Source organism: Lithobates pipiens, unplaced genomic scaffold (assembly GCF_037356315.1).
Source record: "Lithobates pipiens isolate NorthernLeopardFrog02 unplaced genomic scaffold, aLitPip1_a1.2 Scaffold_13, whole genome shotgun sequence".
In the NCBI taxonomy this organism is placed as follows: Eukaryota; Metazoa; Chordata; class Amphibia; order Anura; family Ranidae; genus Lithobates; species Lithobates pipiens.
Genome location: NW_027507718.1, coordinates 300,586,302 through 300,607,836, shown reverse-complemented (window position 1 = coordinate 300,607,836; position 21,535 = coordinate 300,586,302). Strand labels below are relative to the sequence as shown.

Genomic DNA, 21,535 nt, shown 5'->3' with positions numbered 1-21,535 from the left:
ATGAAGACCTAGACCCTTGAGGGAAATTCTCATTTATACAACATCTTTCTACACCTGCTTGTCTAAAAAGTGCCTAAAATACAGTTTACAGCCTTATGCTTACACAACATACATTTTTAAATGCACCAAGGCACATTTTAAAAGTCAGTAATATTGATCAATAATTTGAGGAAGTTTATGTTACTTTTCCTGGTTAAGCTAATTTCTTCTCAATCTCTTTAAATTTATTTACAAATTAACCTATCACTGTATTTCAGTTAGTATGAAAATAAATAGAATTACGCTAATCAAACAAATGTGATAAATTAACCACATTAATAAAGCTTCTTTATGTGTGGTTAGAGCACATATAGCATAAATGATTCACTGTTTCTTGGATTTCTGGGCTCAGTTCCAGTGTGAATCCTGGTTTATCTGGCAAAGTGGATCCTTCCTGAACGATCCAAGAAGCCTCGTAGTTTATGTTATAGAGAAGGCAGAGCTGCTCTAACCACATATTAAGAAGCCGCAGCTTATCAGGGAATATAAGATGCAACCTGGAGTAGGAAAAGCTAAAAAAAATATAGAAACATCTTTGTAGAAGAACATTGCGATCAGTTGCAGGGAAAAGACAGGCATTGGTTTCAGCGCATCCAGAGCAAGCACCATCCCAAATCCTTACATGTAACACGGTGCCAATTGGTGATCCTGTGCAGTACCGGATTTTGAGAAAGGCTTTGGCTGGGCTAAAGCCAGAAGTACAAACGACCCCTTGTATTGAGGTGTCCACAGGAGCTGGTAAGCAAATTTTTCAGCTGTTGGTGGAGGCACTGATGTTTAAGATCACTACAAGGTGGTGGATGGTGGAGATCGACACCAGGAACATATTATCACAAAACTTGTGGACTATTTATTATTAATTTATCACATTTGTTTGATTAGCACGATCCTATTTCTTCTCATGTTTGTGTACTGTGTCTCACTGAATGTTTTACTGCTTACACTTTTTATTTATGAGGTCATTTATTAGCGCATTTTTTTATTTCTTTTTATTTCAGTTACAATGCCAGATTCACATTACTTAAAGTGGTATTAAACCAAAAAACAAAAATGTAATATATTGCAGCTTACCAATCTTAAAGTCTGCTTTTTTCATACTTACAGATAAGCCCATAATAAAGTTTACCTGTAGGAACAGTGAATATCTCCTAAACATGCATAATTTAGGAGATATTAACATTTGCAGTGGCCAGTTTTCTCATCAATGCATGCGCACTGTGTGCTGTATGGATGGCACACTCAAATGACTCCCGAACATGTACAGGTTCTTTGAAAACCACCACAGGCCTCTCTGTGGTTCTCATTGGATTTGAGGAGCTTGCACTGTAGGTCTCTCTGTTTTGTTGAGTTGCTTCTCTTTGGATATCATAGATTGGCACATCTGGATTAGGCTGTTGTATGAAAACTCCACGGACTTCTTCACATATTGCTTGCAGTTTTTTTTCTTGGTGTTCGCCTTTGTGTTGGACTAGTGCTCTGTCCCTAGATTGAGGGTCAAAGTGTGATTCCTATGACTCTCTTTGCTCCACACATGACGGGTCTTTAAAAAACAGTAATGCCACGTACACACAATTCGGATTTCCGCCAGCAAAACACCGATGAGAGCTTTTCATCGGAAAATGCGACCGTGTGTATGCTCCATCAGAATTTCGCTGGCCGAATTCCAGCAAGCAAAAATTTGAGAGTATGTTCTCCATTTCTCAGACGGAAATTTTTTCGGAAATTCCAATCGTGTGTATGCAATTCCGACGCGCAAAAACTCACGCATGCTCAGATTCAACTAGGAGGTGGAAGCTATTGGCTACTGGGTATTGAACTTCATTTTTCTAGTCCCGTCATACGTGTTGTACGTCACTGCGTTCTTGACGGTTGGACGGTTAGAATTTGGTGTGTGTATGCAAGACAGCTTGAGCGAAATGCCATCGGAATTCTGTCGGGAAAACCATCAGAGCTTATTCCAACCAAAATTACAATCGTGTGTACATGGCATCAGACTTCAAACAGGCATTAATTCCATTCCCAAACCCAGGAAGACAGAGTGTACTTACAAAGATCTGTGAGTCCCCCAATAGTATGGCCTAACATAACATAGAGAAAATGGAATGACCTTTCACAGAATGCAACGTATGGTTGTGTTCTTAGACCACTTTAGCCAAGTAAGTCCATTTCCTTTGTTTCTCATGATCTAAGCCTCTCAGCAGTTGTATCAGAGTATGACTGAACCGATCACAATCCCCATTGTTAATGAAATAGGGTAGCGTGCAACTTCTTAATGCCTAGTGAGTGACATCATCCTTGGTCTGAATGTATCTGCTGCAGACTGCCATAAGCAAAGCATTGCCATTGTGCATTACACATGCCACAATATAACTTTTAGCCCTTGTACACACGGTCGGACATTCTGACAACCAAATCCGTTGGATTTTGTCCGACGGATTTTGTCCGAAACTGTTGCATACACACGGTCGGACAAAGTTGTCAGAAAATCCGATTGTACATAACGTGATGATGTTATTTCATTACAACGGGACTATGTTCAGGCTAGTAGCCAATAGCTTTGGTCTAGGAATTTGATCTGAGCATGCGTGGCACTTTGTCCGTCGGAGTAGGCTACACATGATCGGAGTATGTCCGATCGTAGCATTTTGTCGGAAAATTTTATGGACAAGTTGGAAAACGTGGTCCGTCGGATACTCCGATGGAAACGTTCCGATGGAGACCACACACAGTCGGATTATCCGACAAAACGGTCTGATAGGACACATTCCGTCGGAATCTCCGACCGTGTGTACAAGGGCTTAGGGTGCACCAGGACTTTCACAATCCAATCTTAACCCCTATTCATAATGATAGACATGACATTATTATGTTTGCCTCAGCCTCTAATGAAAAAGTCGATAATACACATATGGGGAAATTTACTAAAACTGGAACACTCAGAATCTTGTGCAGCTGTGCATGGTAGACAATCAGCTTGTTCAATTAAGCTTTGACAATAAAACCTGGAAGCTAACTGGTTACTATGCAAAGCTGCACCAGATTTTACATGCTCTAGTTTTAGTTTAGTGATGTCGCTGGCACTGGCCAGCGACATCACTCCTGGGGGTTAGTTCCGGGTATTGCGGCTCCAGTGTTGTGACTGACTGGAGCCACGATGACGGTAACAGCACACTCACTTAAGCAATGGCACATAACGTGCCATTGCTCCACTTTGCTTCAGTGAGCATGGGCCGATGACTTTGGCACATTCAGGTTTAGGAGATAGCTACAGAAAAGCCTTATTATAGGAGGACCTGTAGCAAAAAGTGGTCTACAACCACTTTAACTCTCTGCAGATTGTAGTAGTTGAGTCATTAAACTGTTGGTGGTGAGCACATGAATCTTCAAACACTTTTAACAGAGTTCTCCCTCATATTATTTCCGCTTCTTGTCAAATGTTCTTAGCATATAGTGTTAAGCTATTTTCTCTATTGGTCAAATAATATTGTTACTAGAACAAATGATTTTTGTTTAATCAGTTCAGTATTCATCTGAAAAAAAATCAGAAAACCAAGAGCAGGCATGCTCAGAAATGAAAAAAATACATTACAATACAATGCAATACATTACATCACTTCCGAAGTGGTATTCTGTCATACAAGAGTTTTCATAACTTAAGCAACCTCTTCATTTTCAATATGAGGTAGACATGTGCGATTAGTTTCAAACGCAAGTTAGCAATTTTTTTTTCGGTCGACCTCTAGAGAGCACTGACATCAGCAGCATGACATACAGCAATGACACCTGCACCGTGATAGAGTGATCTGACACCAGCACCGTGATAGAGAGTACTGACATCAGCAGCGTGACATACAGCAATGACACCTGCACCGTGATAGAGTGATCTGACACCAGCACCGTGATAGAGAGCACTGACATCAGCAGCGTGATATACAGCAATGACACCTGCACCGTGATAGAGTGATCTGACACCAGCACTGTGATAGAGAGCACTGACATCAGCAGCGTGACATACAGCAATGACACCTGCACCGTGATAGAGTGATCTGACACCAGCACCGTGATAGAGAGCACTGACATCAGCAGCGTGACATAAAGTATTGACACCAGCACCGTGATATACAGCACTGACACCAGCACCGTGATATACAGCACTGACACCTGCACCATAAGCAGCCCCAGGAGGAAGTCAGCATAGCACAGGGATCGTGGGAGCACCTCATAATAAGCAGCCCCAGGAGGAAGTCAGCACATCACAGGGATGGTGAACTTTACAAACCTACAGGTCATATTTGCAGCCACAAAATAATTACTAGCTGTGCACACATAGTCCCACCACATGGCCAATGACATAACACATGTATGAGGTGAATCTGGGATCGACAACTACAAACATTCTTTTTGTATATGTGAAATTCTGAAAATTCAGGAATCTTGAGACAATGGAGGCCGAGGGAAGGTGAGGGTAGGCAAAGAAGAGGGTGCAGGAGATGATCACCAGCACCAGCACCGTGATATAGAGCACTGACGCCTGCACCGTGATAGAGTGATCTGACACCAGTACCGTGACATAACACATGTATGAGGTGAATCTGGGATCGACAACTACAAGCATTCTTTTTTTAAATGTAAAATTCTGAAAATTCAGGAATCTTGAGACAATGGAGGCGAGGGAAGGTGAGGATAGGCAAAGAAGAGGGTGCAGGAGATGATCACCAGCACCAGCACCATGATATAGAGCACTGACACCTGCACCGTGATAGAGTGATCTGACACCAGCACCGTGACATAACGCTATCGTAGTACGCTATCCAGTAAGCTATGACTCAGATGACTCACAATTTAAGAGCTTTATTTACACTCTCAACAGCCAAAATGAGAGGAAGGGGGAGGAAAAGGAAATACAAATGAAATATATGCCATATACTTCATTAATTCAATAGGAAACTGTATTCACCTGGAAACTGTCTGCCACTGATTCAGAATAATCTCCTTTCCATAGAAACAATTATTTACAGCACATATGTTGCAATCAAGAACTGCTCAAACTGGAAAAAAATGTTGTGGCAGAGCTACATATTTATAAACGCCTAAATCAATTCTTTTCAGATAAGTGATCAAAAACTCTCCTGCATCTTGCACAAGGATGTAATAATTTACGTTTTTATAGTCTAGATCAGTGATGGCGAACCTTGGCACCCCAGATGTTTTGGAACTACAATTCCCATTATGCTCATGCACTCTGCAGTGTAGTTGAGCATCATGGGGAATGTAGTTCCAAAACATCTGGGGTGCCATCACTGGGCTAGATTCACACAACCATAAAAAAAAATCCATTAACAAGAAAAAAAATTATTTACGAATCTGAAAGCAGTTGCATTGTTTTCAATTGAAACATTCAGACAGGTATGTAAACATGTGCTGTGTTCAAATCTGTAACACAAAATACAAAAATCTGTGTCTTGGGACATGCATATGCATTCTGGTATTGAAAAAAACAACAGAACAATTTATGCATTTTAAAAAAAATGGATCAATAAGCAAGTGTCATTTACGCAGTAACTTTTGTATCAGTAAAATCTTTACGGCTATGTGAATTTGAATGTAGCCTTCCAAGATCTTGTTGAGGTAAATATACTAAGTAAAACTCTCCATAAAGACCTCATGTATACAAGCGTATAGGCAAGTAAATGAGTTCCACACTTTCAAGAAGAAACCTTTCCGTATTTGGAGATGAAATTTGTTTTCCTCTAGATGTAAAGAGTACCCCCTTGTCCTCTGTGATGACCTTAAAGTGAATAACTCAACATTAAGTTCACTATATGGATCGCTTATGTATTTGTACATGTTGATCATATCCCCCCTTAATCTCTTCTTCTCAAGAGGGAATAGATTCAGTTCCTCTAATCTTTCCTCATAGCTGAGCTCCTCCATGCCTCTTATCAGTTTGGTTGTCCTTCACTGCACTTTCTCCAGTTTCTGCATATCCTTTTTGAGAACTTGTGCCCAAAACATCCTATCACATACAATACGCCAAACATGTGCAATGTTGTAAATTGCTACTGGACAACAGGTAGCATCTGTGTAAGCGTATATCCAGTATAAAGGTAGAGAACAAGAGAAAAAACAAAAAAAACCATTGTATGCTATGAACAGAAATAATTTTCAGCTCAGAATTTTTTTTTCGAGAGCATTATCAAGACAGTAGGAAGAACCCAAAGACACAAAAGGAAAGAGGGGAAAGGTGGTGGGAAGGGAGAAAAAGAAGAGAAAGAGAGAAAAAAAAGGGGGGGGGGTTTAAATAGCAAACATTTCATACAATGGTTATATGAGTAATTATCTAATAAGTTTAGGGAAGGTCCATCGGTACAAGATTCACAAGTTAACATATCTATGTATATCCAAAATCAGCCCTTTCATGGGAGAAAGAACAATCAAATGAAACAAATCAGAAATCCAGAAATCCGATCAGCCATTCTGCAACTTATCAAAAGAATCAGATTACTTAAAAATAAACCAAGATCTCCAGAGTTTGTGGAATTTTTCGGTGTTTTCAGAGACAATAGCCACCGTCTCTTCGAGTCCACAGCAAGTAGCCATAATGCCACCGTAGGTACTTGAGTTATTTTCCAGTGTTTGGGGATAATTAATTTTGACACGTTCAGCATATGTCGCACTATGGATTTTTTATATTTGCTCAACAAGTAGTTATAAATGTTTAATAGACAGCATTCTGGTATAAGTTTTAGTTTTGTCTCAGTTATAGAATAAATACGTGTATAAATGTTTTCCCAAAAATTGTGCAAAAGCGGACAGTCCTACCAGATATGCATCATGTTACCCCTGCCACTGCGACAACGTCAGCATGTATCTGTTATTTCTGGGCACTAGGCATGTAACTTGGCTGGGGTAAAATACCAATTTGTCAAGATTTTATATGATGTTTCTTGAGTGCTGGAGCATTTGCGTGTAAGGATGCAGGCGTTAAGCCATTGTTCGTCAGAGAATGACATTTTGAGAGCTATTTGCCACTCCTTCCTATGCTTGCTGGGTGGCTCACTTAGATTACATTGCAACCAGTGGTACATCAGGGAGGTTGCTTTTCCTCCCGGGGCTCCCGTAAAACATAACTGTTCAAAGTGTCTCGCCTGTCGTAAGAAATTATGCAAGTTAGATAAACAGTGGGCATAATTATGAAGCTGTACGTACTGCCATGATGTGAAATCTTTTACTTGTAATTCAGTCTGTAATTGATCAAAAGTGTATCAAGGGCATGAATGGGCCAGGGATGGAGGCTATATTATACTTTTGTATGATGGTTTGAAAGACTCCCAATGTCAGTCCAATTGTTGGGTGTGACTGGAGGTTAGTAGGGCGTGCATCTTTGGAAACCCAGGGTATAAACCTTAGGGGTGTCTTGGTCTGTAAGCCTTCAATTCCCACCCAATCCTTGGAAGTTGCATGACAATTCCAAGCAATGATTCGTACCAAACAAGTTGCATAATAGTAAAGTTTAAATTTTGGCAGATTAATACCTCCCTCTGTCTTTGGTTTGGTCAGGGTCTGCATGCTAATGCATGATTTTTTGCCAGCCCAAATGAATTCCGTATCATCAAATCTAATTGGGACAATAAACTTTTGGGCATAAGGATGGGTAGGTTATGGAACAGATACAGCACCCTGGGCAGAACTATAATTTTCACCACCACCGCCCTCCCAAATCAAGAAAAGGGTTTCAGATTCCAGTGCTGCAGGTCCTATTTCAGTTTGGGGGTAGAAATTTTGTGCATAGATTTGCCAAGTCGGACGTGAGCCATATCCCTAAGTATATGAGCAAAGATTGCACCCATTTAAAAGATTAGATGAATTAAGTCGATTGGACCTTTGCTAAGATTTGGGAGGTTCAAAGAGATGTTGAGAGCCTCTGATTTGTCGTAGTTAATCTTGAAATTGGAAATGTATCCATACTGTTCAAATTCTTTCAGGAGATTGGGTATTGAAATATGTGGTTGTATGAGGACAAATAGGAGGTCATCTGCAAAAGCAGCAATTTTATAGTGGGTATTCCCTAGGTCTAGTCCCTTGACAGAGGGGTTCCTATTCACGGTGCGTATGCAAGATTCTAATGTGAGTATAAACATTATTGGGGACAAAGGACAGCCTTGTCTAGTTCCATTATGTATCTGCACTGGTTCCGAGAGTGTCCTGTTGATCTTCAGTCTAGCTGTAGAGTTTTGGTATAACGCCGAAATACATGCTAACATATTAGGTTTTAAACTAATATAAGAGCATACTGAGTGCATGAAGTCCCATGCAACCCTGTTGAAGGCCTTTTCCGCATCTGTAGACAGGAGAAGGTCTTCTTGTGTATGCCTTCTGAATAGGTGAATGAGATTTAGAGCTTTAGTGACATTATCATATGCCTCCCTAGCCGGCATAAAGCCCACCTGTTTCGGGCCAATTATGTCTGGAAGATGTCTGCAAAGCCTCGTTGCTATAATTTTAAAAAAAGTTTTACGTCCAGGTTTAACAATAATATTGGCCTGTAACTAGAGCAGATGCTGGGATCCCTGCTGGGTTTGGGAAGCATAGTGATGATATGTGCCATATTTAAAGAAGGTAGTAGCTCTTGATGTGTTTTCAGAGAATTCAGTGCTCTAAGTAATGGTTTTGCAAGTAGGGACGAGAAGATCTTATAATATATATGGCTGAGAAGCCATCCGGGCCAGGGCTTTCACCAGTTTTAATGTTTTAATTGCCTAAAAGAGTTCTGTAATGTCAATAGGTTTGTCAATTTCCTCTGTCTCAGAGGTGGGTAACCTTGGTAATCCACTTTGTTCTAAGTATTGGCTTATAATGTGGGGTCTAGTACCCTCCAATGCTGCGGGTTTGTGCGAGGGTGGCAAATTGTAAAGTTTAGCATAGAAGCTGTCAAATTCCAATGCTATTTGTTCTGTGGTATGTACTATTTTATCGTCCTGAGATTTAATTTGAGCAATGTGAATAGCAGAGCATACATCCCTCAGTGGCCTAGCCAAGAATTTACAGCTTTTATTTCCATACTCATAAAAAAAAACCCTGCTTGAAAAACAGAATCTGTTTCGCTTGAAGGTCTAGTTTAGCTTGTAATTCCTTCCGGGCTGCTAAAAGGTCGCCAGCTGACTGAACTGCTGTCGATCTTTTATGCTGGGTTTCCAATTTCACAATTTTCTCTAGTAGTGCTTTTAGTTCTTTCTCTGAGGCTTTTTTCCTTGTGAGGCTTGGCTAATAAGTCTTCCTCATAGCCCACACTTGTGTGCTTCCCAAACAGTGAGAGGAGAAATGTAATTCGTAGTATTTTCCCTGAAATAAGTACTTATAGCTTCTGAAATCGGGTTCAGAGTCAGGGGGTCAGTCAGTAAAGTCGAGTTAAGCCGCCACATGCATGGTTTCATAGGTATATCCTGTAGCCGTAAAGTCTCTGACGTAGGGGCATGAGCTGAGATTGTCTGCGTCCCTATGCGAGCATCCTTCAAGGTAGATAGGTCTCTCTGAGAGACAAAAATTGAATCTATGCGGGAGTACTTGTTATGGACCATGGAGTAATAGGTAAAGTCTCTTCCCTGTGAGTTAGCCACTCGCCATGAGTCTACCAAAGTCGGGAAATTCAGTAGTGCTCTGGTTCTTTTGAGTATGCAAAATTAAATGGCCAATTCATCATTGGAGGTGTCCTGGATAGGATCCAATGGGACATTGATGTCCCCCCAGGACAATGCATCCAGATTGGTGGCGTGAAAGGCTTTGGTGAAATGAGTCAGTTTAGGAATATAATTTGATCTAAAGTGTGTTGCAGAAATACAAAGACCGGATTCTACACTAGCTAAATATACATTAGCTAAAGTAATGGGAAATTTCCCAATTTTTCCCTTGAGAAGGAGGAACAGGCCCTCGGGGTCTGCCAATTGTTGATCGAGTTTGAATCCCGAATCCTTACCTATCAAAATGGAAACACCCTTAGTCTTAGCCTCTGGATTGGTGGCGTGAAAGGCTTTGGTGAAATGAGTCAGTTTAGGAATATAATTTGATCTAAAGTGTGTTGCAGAAATACAAAGACCGGATTTTCCTTCCCAAGATGGCGCAACAGCATTCTTTTCTGAGGAACATTTAACCCCCTAACATTATGCGATATTACAGTAGGGTGGTTGCCCAAAGAGGAGTATATATATTTTGGCAGCTAATACAGCTAATACAGATAGGCAACACTCACAAAATAATAAAAAAAGGGGGGGCAGTAGATTAGTGAAGGTAGGGGGGGGGAAGCTGAGTATATGTGAAGAAGAAAAAAAAGGGGGGTATGACGGCAATCCCACTGTCCAAAAGGTTGGGAAATGGGATCAGAGTATCCAGTAATTATTAGCCTCTAGGTCAGTGATGGCGAACCTTGGCACCCCAGATGTTTTGGAACTACATTTCCCATGATGCTCATGCACTCTTCAGTGTAGTTGAGCATCATGGGAAATGTAGTTCCAAAACATCTGGGGTGCCAAGGTTCGCCATCACTGCTCTAGGTAGTCACACCAAGAGGTGCAAGAAATAATTTGGGACTGTGAGTAATATGCTGACAAGAACACCTCACAAGGGAAGTATTATTGAAGAGCAGACTGCACAGTGTCCACTTCTGGGGGTAGTGGGAGAAATGAGCAAGACCGTCACAGGCTTCGAATGTTAATGAGAGCCAAAACAACAAATGAAGAAAAAAAAAAACTTGGATTGAAATAAAAAAGAGCCTTATCCTCACACCCAGCTCCTATCAAAGATAAGCTAAGTAGAATAATGCTGATTATAAACGACAACCACAACCCCTTAAGGGGGTTCAAAATATTAGCCCAGATTCAACCACAGCATCCTAACCAATGACTAAATGTGCAGGTAGAAACTGAATTCTTAACAACAGTAGCATCGCAAGCATCAAAAAGCACCTAGAGGAAATGTTTCCAAGTATAAGCTCATGTGGAGGACTCTCTTACTGCAGTTTGGGCACAGGTAGCATTGTTCATTATGATAAGAGCCAACCCATATGGTAGTCCATAGATTTGCAGAAAATAGAGTAGGGGCATATGAGCTTAACCCTGAAGTGACCGTATATATATATATAATATTTAAAAAAACAAACTTGTGTAACAGGTCCAGCCAAGATTAACTGGCAAAGTAACTATGAGAGTTCTTACCAACTGCAACGCCTATGTAGCAGGGAGCTGCAAGAAGAGAAAAAAGAAAATGTAGATGAACCTGACCAGGTCCTTACTCAGGTCAGCCATGATTAGCATCAGCCTCCAGTCCTCTCGATGCCTTATGCCGCGTACACACGGTCGAACTGTTTGACGTACTTAGTCCGTCATACAATCCGACGGACAATCCGTCGTACTTTCCACTGAATGGACTTGACCACACACGGATGCACAAACAGTCCGTTGAAAGCTTGCGTACGACGGGACTAGAAATAGGAAGTCCAAGACACAGCAAAGCACCCTTCCGCCGTGTAAATCCTTTCTGGGCATGCGCCATTCTTAGTCCGTCGAACTAGCATACTGACGACCGTATTGTCCACTGAAACCAAAGTACGACGAACAGATTTTTGGAAAATCGGAAATTCTTAGTACTCCGGACTGCACGCTGAAAAAGTCCGCTGAAGCCCACACACGAGCGGATTGTCCGCTGAAATGTGTTTCAACGGACTAAGTACGTCAAACAGTTTGACTGTGTGTACGCGGCATTAGGGCGCATTGGAGTGAAGTAATTTAAAATTACTTGCAGCTATAATGAATTGTCAGCACCCCATAATACAGAGAAGTCATTGAAAGTCATTTTTTTAAAATTTGACGTGGGGGTTCCCCTTAATATCCATACCAGACCTGAAGGGTCCGGTAATTGAATTTGGGGGAACCCCACGCTTTTTTTTATCAATGAATTTCAATGACTGTTCTCTGTATTACTGACAATTCATTATAGCCGCAAATGATTTTAAATGACTTTTTTTCCTGCAGAAATGAAACTTTGTGCAGTGACAGTTCTAAGCATGGGAAACATGCGCCCCTTTACAGGCATACTATAGACACCCCCCGGGTATGAAATTTAAAGGAATATTACACTTTGACTGTTTCACTTTAAGCATTATTAAAATCACTGCTCCCAAAAAAAACTTCCGTTTTTAAAACTTTTTTTGTTCACTGTTCGCCGAACAGGCAATGTTTGAGTCGAACATGAGTTGGACTCAAACTCAAAGCTCATCCCTAAATAGGAGACAGATCTTGAAATATCTTTATTTTCGGCGCCATTGAACGTTATAAGTTCATTTTGGTGTGCTTTTGCCATAATTTCCTCTTTCAGCTTGAAATTAGGAAGGCAACATATTATGTCCCTGGGAGGTGCCGAATCTGCCGGCCTGGCCCTCAGTGCCCTGTGTGCCCTCTCAAATTCAATCTGTGTGTCAGCCAGGCGTTCCAGCAGGTCATTGAAGACAGATTGTAGTGCAGAGGTGATGCTGCTCTGCTCTACTGTTTTGGGTATTTCTCTCACCCTTATATTATTCCTTCTCTCTCTGTTATCCAAGTCCTCTAATTGGCGATTCATCTCAACGAGATGTGCTGAATGTGAGTCTGTGACTCTCTCTAAGCGTGTACTAGTTCTGTTCCGTCTTGAGCCTGCTTTCTCCATCCCTTCTAACGTTTCAGAGAGAGACAAGATATCAGCCTTAAGCTCAGTGATAGCGGAAGAGAAAGTGCATTTAATGTCTGCAGCTATCTTCAACATCGGTGCGAGGGTTAGGGGTTGATCAGGTGTAGTAGCAGCATCCTCTTCCTCGTAGGTTGACTGTGAGTCCTCGCTGAAGTTTTCTTCCCCACGAGGCTGCGCCATCTTGGATAATGCCTTGTGACGGCGGGGCTGTGTTTTAAAGATGTCCAATATGCTCCGGGATCCGGAAAGGGGTGAAGAACGGCGAGTGCGGGTGCCGGATTTGTAACGAGTGAGTCTGCTCATGTTTTAGCTAACAAGCATTGCCGTTATGTCCAAAGGAGCTGAGCATTCAGCAGATCTCCTCTATCGCGCTGCCATCTGCGCTGCATGTCAAGCCACGCCCCCTCATAGTGTTTTTTTTTACTCCCATGTGCAAGAGGCCTTAGTATTCAGACCTACAAACATATAAGGGAATGCTTGGAAAATGAATGTTACTCTCTCATGATTTCTGCTCTGTGTGTGCAAACACGGATCCTGTCATATTAACAACCATTGCAAGATGCACATTTTTCAGATTCACCTCTTAGCTACTTGCTAGTCTTTTGAAAGGCTTACATTTGTATTGTAATTATCCATGTTTTTGTTTAAAAGTATGCTTCATTAAAGATGTGCCGCTTCAGACATCTTTTAGTTATTACTGCACACATTTCTAGCTCCTTATCTGGAACCTTTGTGTTTCTTATCTGCTAGACTTGGAAGGGATCCCTTCTGACTGCAAGGTACCGTGTGGTGTTTTATGACAACATAATAAATGACCTTTGTGACTGGATTCATATGACTTAGATAAAAGACTCTGTTCCTGCTAAATGACTGAGAGGGTCTGGGACCAGAACTATGATGGGTTACGATTGATGGTACAGGCTGTCTTTTCCCAAACACCTAGAGTCATTTGATTTTCCACTCTCCCACTCTCTTAGGTATAGCTTTACCATTTTTCCTATTGTTGTCAAGATATCTCAAATCATTGTGCATGACCATATTAACTTTAAGATAGCTGGTGTAGTGTCTTCTCTCTTCCTCCTTGGTGAATATTAGTATAATGATAGTCTGTTCTTTACAGATAAAACGTAGTTTACTATGCAATTCAAAGCTGCTGTATAAAAAATCCTATAAATATATAATGTCTTTAAAATGTCAAGTAAATCTCACATCAATTTTATTGAAGGAGTCAACTAATTCAGGGTCAACAGTGAATTTATAGAAAAAGGCATTAAGCTTCATAACCTGTTCCACCGGTCCATTAAAGGTCTGAAAACCTCCTTCACTATAAATACCATTCACTGTAAATGTTTGCCTTGGTGTTCATGGTTGCTGCAGATTTGACTCTAAAGACTAGAACACACAGGCCGAATGTCAGGCGGCATCAGTCGGTTCAATAGAAACCAGTTGACATTTGACCTGTGTATGCTGCAGGCAGTCTGACAGAAAGTGTCTGTTCGACTGGCTTTTGTCGTAGAGACATAGCCAAGAAAGATCTGTCGATCTGCTCTTGATCAGCGCTATCCCTAAACTGTCAGATTTTTTTTCGTTCTGCTGGGTTGAATAACTAAAAAAAAAACTACTAGTGTGTACCAGGCTTAAAGTAGAGTTCCAACGACAGGTTAGAATTTTTTTTTTATGCATATCTTAGGATCATAGACATATATCACTCACATGTTTTGAAAATTTTGCTGCTCGATGTCCGCTTTAAGATAAAAAAAGTTACTTATATTATGTCCTGACAGTTTCCATATTGCTTGTGGGCATGTGAAGCCCACAAGCATATTCTTCCGGGATACGGCGCTGCTGTATTCCTAGCATGCACCGCCCATTCTCGCTAATGCGCAGTAATATCACGTAGTGGTGCTGTAAACTATACAGTTGTCCATCATAATGGGCGGCGTCATCAGAAGTGCCCACCCCATTGTGATGACAATGAAGCCCTCGGCACAGCCCACTGAATACTGGGGAATGATGACACACATATCCCAGGAGCAGTAGAAGCATTTTCTCCAAATGTCATTTGTTATGTTATTTGCTGCACAGTTATTTAAAATTATTTTTATGGATGGAACTCCACTTTAAGCTCAGTTCCTAGTGACTGAGATCTAGGGGTTGATTTACTAAAGGGAAATGAGTTGTTTACTTTGCAAGGGAAGTTGCACTTTGCACAGGAATTTGCCCTAGTTTGGTGACTGAAATTAAGCTCTCACATGATGATTTACTCCGCTCCAGTGACACAGTCAGGTGTGTGTTCTTGGGGAGGGGGGCTGCTGGACCTGTGGTGGCTGCATCGGTTCTCTTTTCTTTAGCCTTTTCACCTGGTGATCTGGCCAGTAACATACCTCCTGTGTTAGTTAGACACAACTTTTGATAAAGGAGCTGCACCTTTGGACAGTAGCATTGTTAATCTTGGGAGAGGGGAGTGTTAGAGGTACTAGCAGATTTAGATGCACAAACAAATTTAAGGAAAACTCCAGCTCACACTTTATAAGCAGTTACAGTAAAGTTTTTTTCCCTTTGCGATAAAGGTTTTGCCTGAATAAATAAAAGCTGATTATTTTAATCACCCTTGCCAGTGAGAATGAGTTTGTCTCATCCATGTAAATTGATGCTGTGCTGTACAGAAAAATAGTCTTGCTGGGTGTATAACCACATGAACATAGAAGAAAAAAAGACTAAAAAAGGAAACCAATACAGACATCACATCTAAGCCCCTGTACACACGGTCGGAGATTTTGACAACCAAATCCGTCAGATTTTGTCCGTCGGATTTTGTCCGTCGGATCTTGTCCGAAACTGTTGCATACACACGGTCGGACTAAGTTGTCGAAAAATCCTATCATTCAGAATGTGATGACGTAATTTCGTTACGATGGGATTACGTTCAGGCTAGTAGCCAATAGCTTTGATGTAGGAATTTGATCTGAGCATGTGTGGCACTTGGTCCGATCAAAATTCTCTACACATGATCGGATCTGAGGCTAAAGGCTAAATTCATAACACTAGTGAGTTGAATCACCCACATCTTTAATTTCTTTTGAATTTAGTAGTAGGATTTTGTCATGTGATGCCCCCCTTCTATCCCATTCAACCACATTCTTATATAAAATGGCAATTACTAATTCAGACAGAATTATGCGTTTAAACATTTTGTAAAATTTAAATGCAAAATCCTACAAAGAGTTTCACAAATTAGAAGGCTGAGGTCTATCTTACTTTTTTTGTATCATACCTCGGTTTTCAGCAAAGACTGATGTTTGATCATATCAGTTATATGAATAGTTAATTCCTGTTCAACACGTACAGCTCCTGTGACATTACTGAAATTTCAATATTTGCAAGCTGACTTGAATAAGTATATGCAAATGTGATGCAAATTAATACTTACTATTTTATTCCAATATTTTTGTGTTTCTGGAGGATGATAAATGTTATATTTTTTAACATGTAATATAGTATCTTTTATACCAGTTCATAATTTAAAGGAAATTTGTCACTAGCAAAATAAAACCTCTTGGACATGCAACTATGCACTAACTACTAGCCACTTAGCAAAATTATAATATCTGCATTAATATTGCAATATAATACTAAATTCAGTCTGTGTGCAGCCATGTTGAAAAAATGTTGAGTGTTGAATGTTGAATAAAAGATCCAGACCAGATGTTGGGTTTATGTAGCTGCCAGTATTCCTGAAATTCCTAGCTGCTTATTCAAAAATGACAGTTTAAATGTAAACATAAAAATGATTTTCTACATATTTAACTTGTATACAGAATTTGTAAAGATAATAACTGTTTTGAGGTTGTTTGAAAAATAGCAAAAAATTCAGATCAGTTTGATGGGGTTTTACTTTTCCTTTTACTTTTCCTTTTCCACATTACATATTTTGAAGGATCTTTGTAGGCAGCAACTCCAGTTATGTTCTCATTTTATTACTGAGTAAGCCCCAATATGTAATGGTATTGGTATGAGATAGTAACTTATTTGCAGGATCATGTGTATGCAACTCTAAACGCAGTTAAAAAAAAGGTAATATATTCATGCTGTGTTTTAAAATGGTTGTAAACCCTTACATATACCCTGTAAAGTGATAAGCCTCAGATGATACATAGAGATGAAACAAATATCTCTACATACGTTGTAACTTTGTTATCTGCAGACATCTGTTCTGTATAGCCTTCTACAACACACAGATGAAAGTTTTTTTTTCTCAGAAGCAGAAAGCAGAGGGTGGGGATCTGATGTCACACACACTGCAGAGCTAGAGCACAGAGCTGAATGTAATCTGAGAGCTATTTGCAGCAAAGTGACACACCTTCAACTTCTGTACAACTGGCATGTTGGAAAATTTCTTCTACAGCCAGTGGTGCTGATCAATAGTTCAGGGGGAGGGATTCCCTCATTCAAATCGAGTGCGTGGCTGGGGGAATTAAGTTCTTTTTTTTTCAACCAACTCGCTGGTTGAACAAAAAAAAGACAAATATCTGGGCTGTTTTAATCAATTAGGAGTGAGTCATGCAGAGTCAGAAGAGATCAGAGAGGAACCAAACTAGTGGCATGTGTTTCATTTGATTTTCATATTTGAGGTTTGCAATCACTTTAAATTACTCGATGGTCAGTCAAAGCTGCTCATATTACAAGTGTAGCACCCTCTACCATAGGTAGGTGATAGAGTGAGGACTTTGTAAGGGAAACTGTCAGTGCAGGTAAATTTGGGCAGGCCTATGCTTCAAGCTAGGCCTGCTTGTTTTGATCTGGGGGGCAGGGAGTGGTTAGTGCAGCAGTGGGTGTGACCACCTGCTCTTTAGCTCTGAGGCACCTCCCCTGCTTCCAGGAAGAATGATCTGGAAGAGGGGCAGGGCATAGGTCTGGAGGGGCAGGCAGCTCATGTGAGGAGCTCTGACTAATCCCAACTGGAATTGGCAGGCGGCAGGCCTCCCATATAAGCTGGGTTGACGGCCTACTGGTGGAGAATTGTGGAGACGTGGAGAATGGAGTACTAGGCAGCAGCAGGGGCCCCATCCCTATCTGGGGGGGGGATGCAAGGCCTAGTGGAGGAGCCTGGAAGAGCTGGGAGGGAGCTTCATCTTTACACGGTCATGGATGAAGTATTCTGGAACAGAGGAGCTGGAGAAGCTGCCAGAACATATGTCCAGTTAAAGCTCTCCATCATGGACTCGGGGCAGGAGAAGGTCGGTGAGTGGACCACAGTGGAGTTCTGGATGAGACATGGAAGGGGAGCTGGGTGCGAGGCCAGAGGAGAAACTGTGGGAAGAGTGTCAAATTGCTGTGGCTTGAGGGCACAGGGTGTGCAGGCCAGACTAGCTGGGAGCAGTAGTCCACCAATCAGCACATGCTAGTAAATTACTAGGCTGCCAGGGAGAGGCCATGCAGACTTCTGGCCTGGTAACAGTGCAGCTAATTTTAGCCAGTAACTGAGACTGTTCAGAGTGATCTCTTTTGTCAAAAGAGAATGATGAGACAGGAAGAGTAATGATCTACAGTGGAAGTTCGTGCAGGAGGGTGGAAGTCCTGAGAGCAGTCTGCAGGAGATACACAGAGGAGGAGAAATAGTCTGCATAATGTTATGCGGGGAAGCGCCTGTAGATGTTATGTGTACATCAGTACTTCATGGCTCAACCTTTTGTTCTAATTCTTAAATATGATTGCAAAGAAATTGTTTGGCATCCCATATTTCCTTACCCCCAACCAAGTTATATTCCCCAATAAACAAAACAAAAAAACAATACAAAATGACTGTTCATTGACGCAGAAGGGATAGATGGAGGTCTGGCAGCAGGGTGACATGGTGGATATTAGTTACTAGTAACAACCAAGTGCTACACAAGGTTTTTTGTTCATTTCCAAATAGCTCTGTACAGGAGAACCAAAAACACCAAAACTTTCTTTAATACGGGTTTAATTTCCTTAAGGTTACCCCTTGGCATATATGGGTGACCCAAAGCCCATATTTAGTATTCAGTATTTACCCCAGTCCCCAGGGCAGACATGACATTTCACAGAGTATAACCTTTTTATAGGTTACCTAAACCACACCCAGGTAACTCTTTGATTACTAACATAAATACATAAAATAAAATAAACAGGGAATTTTGTTGTGGTTTTCCAATGCTTAAAAAATGGTCACCTCTACCATTTATTTAGCATATGGGTGGCTATGCACTTTAATACATCTTTTTACTTACTTCCCAAATGACCAAGACTAGACTTGACATTTATAGAATAAAGTAACAGATGCTCTTCTGCTCTGGAACTAGTATGTGGAGGATGGCTGCTCCAGTTAGAGGTTTCTCAGCCTGATAAGTATCGTACAGTTTCTTTAGGGATAATTGACTTTATACTGAATATATTTCTTTTTATGAAAAATGGTATATATTCAGTAACTAGGCTGTGTGATATTGATGATTGAAATCCTCCATTTCAACTGTGTATTACACTTGACCTGCTTAGGAACATCTTTTATATCCTAGCTCCAACAAGAATTGTACTCCTTTTCCTGTTAATTTTACCATTTTATTTGATAAATAATATAACCCGCTTGTTAAGCAAACCCCAGTCAGATATTTTACATCGCTAGTGACCAGTAGTATATTATTTTTTTGTGTAGTAACTAAAGTATTTGGGCCAACCTTCTCAGTGCCAAGTAAGACAAAAAAGTAAATGATTGGATTTGTAATAGCAGAGATCTCTAATTCACTGATATCCGAGTATTTTTCTAATGGTTTTTTTTTTTTAAGTTTTTTAACCCTTTGTAAGAAAGACATTACGTATTATTTTGTTTATATGTCCCTTACTAGTAACGTTAAAGTCATCATATCAGCTCTATCTCTTAAATACCGTATTTTCTGCACCATAAGGCGCACCGGATCATAAGGCGAAGTCTGAATTACAGGGTCTATTGCTGTACTTAACCCATACATAAGGTGCATTGTATTATAAGGCGCATGCTAAAACATACGGTCTACAAAAAAAAGGTAACGGAAGCAAAACAGTGAGTTTAGTTGAACTTTATTCTACTTTTTAACAATACATAAGCATGTCTCTTCACTGGTGCCATTTTCGGGGGTCATTAGACAAACAAATGTTGTTTTGCAGCATACCGGTAGTATACCTGCTGGAGGAGTGGCGGAGGTAAGCGTACTTACTGTACGTATTACGTAATGTTCTCTGATTGGTTTATCGCTGCCAGCATATGTAGTGTACATATTACATCCCTGTGTCAACGGGAAATGGTCCGACAGTCAATTAAGCAGAACGCTTACCAAAGTCGCACAACAACATTTTTACAAATTTTGGAACTCAGTGCACACATAAGGCGCACCAAATTAGGATTTTTGAAAAAATTTAAGGCTCTTAGGTGCGCCTTATAGTGCGGAAAATACGGTATTTATAGGATGAGTTACTCCCTTAGCCGACTCAACTTTTTTATGTATTTTGATGCTAGAAGCATTTTCAAGCTTTAGCATTTAGGAGCAGAAAAAAATATGATTTTGTAGAGTTTTTGGGAGCGTTTTTTCCAGCAGAAAAAATGATAACCGATTCTAAATGCTACTAAAATGCAGCTGTTTTTGAGTGGTTTCTTTTTTGTTTTCTTCGTGTACTGTAAAAACGCAAATAAAACACTTTTACAAGCCTCCACAAAAACACTATTATCAGCATTTTTCATCCAGTGTTTTTTTCTAGCATTTTTTGAGCTTTTAAAAAATGCTAGTGTGCCTGCAGCCTAATTATGTGTTATACTATCACAGCAAATAGACAATAGCCATCACTAATAGACAATGGAAATTTTTACACAACTTTTAATTTTTTTAAAACAGGGAAAAGAACCACTTTAATGACATTAGCTTGAAACGTTTGTCAACAGGCTAGTACAGTAAATACAGTATGTCTGCCAGCAAAGTACAATCATTCAGTGAAATGGATCCACTTAAACAGGAGCTCCAATCTCCCCTCAAAAAAAATAAAAGTCAGCAGCAACAAATACTGTAGCTGCTGACTTTTTCTATAAGGACACTTATCTGTCCAGGGATCCAATGCTGTCCTCACCCTAGCCAATCCTGCAATCAGCTTCGGGTCCAGGCGCTAGCATCTTAACTAAGGGAAACCGTGCACGTGTAAGCTGTGCTGCACATTGTGAATGGTCCCGCAGTCTTCTGGGACCTGTGATGTGTCCCAGAAGGCTGTGGGGAAGAAGAGTGGGCAGAACTTTCACTCTAATGGCCACAGCTAACCGGCCAGTGAGGAAGCAGGTACCTGTGTAACTTCCCCTTTGGGTGAAATTCTGCTTTAAAGCAGTATTAAACCCAAAAGCAAACATTTATTATATTGCAGCTTAACAACTCTTAGATGTGATGTCTGTATTGGTTTCCTTTTTCAGTCTTTTTTTCTTCTATGTTCATGTGGTTATAAACCCAGCAAGACTGTTTTTCTGTACAGCACAGCATCAATTTACATGGATGAGACAAACTCCTTCTCACTGGCAAGGGTGATTACAATAATCAGCTTTTATTTATTCAGGCAAAATCTTTATCGCAAAAGGAACAAAAACTGTTTACTGTAACTGCTTATAAAGTGTAAGCTGGAGTTTGCCTTAAATTTCTTTGTGCATATAAATCTGCTAGTACATCTAACACTGCCCTCCCCCAAGATTAACAATGCTACTGTCCAAAGGTGCCCCTCATTTATCAAAACTTGTGTCTAACTAACACAGGAGGTA

The 21,535-nt window shown here is 40.5% G+C and overlaps 1 protein-coding gene across 1 annotated transcript in view; it reads left to right on the top strand.

The window, feature by feature from the left end:
- Positions 1–21,535, top strand: part of TRPC3 (transient receptor potential cation channel subfamily C member 3) — a 280,070-nt gene that overhangs the window by 61,580 nt on the left and 196,955 nt on the right. The window lies entirely within an intron of this gene.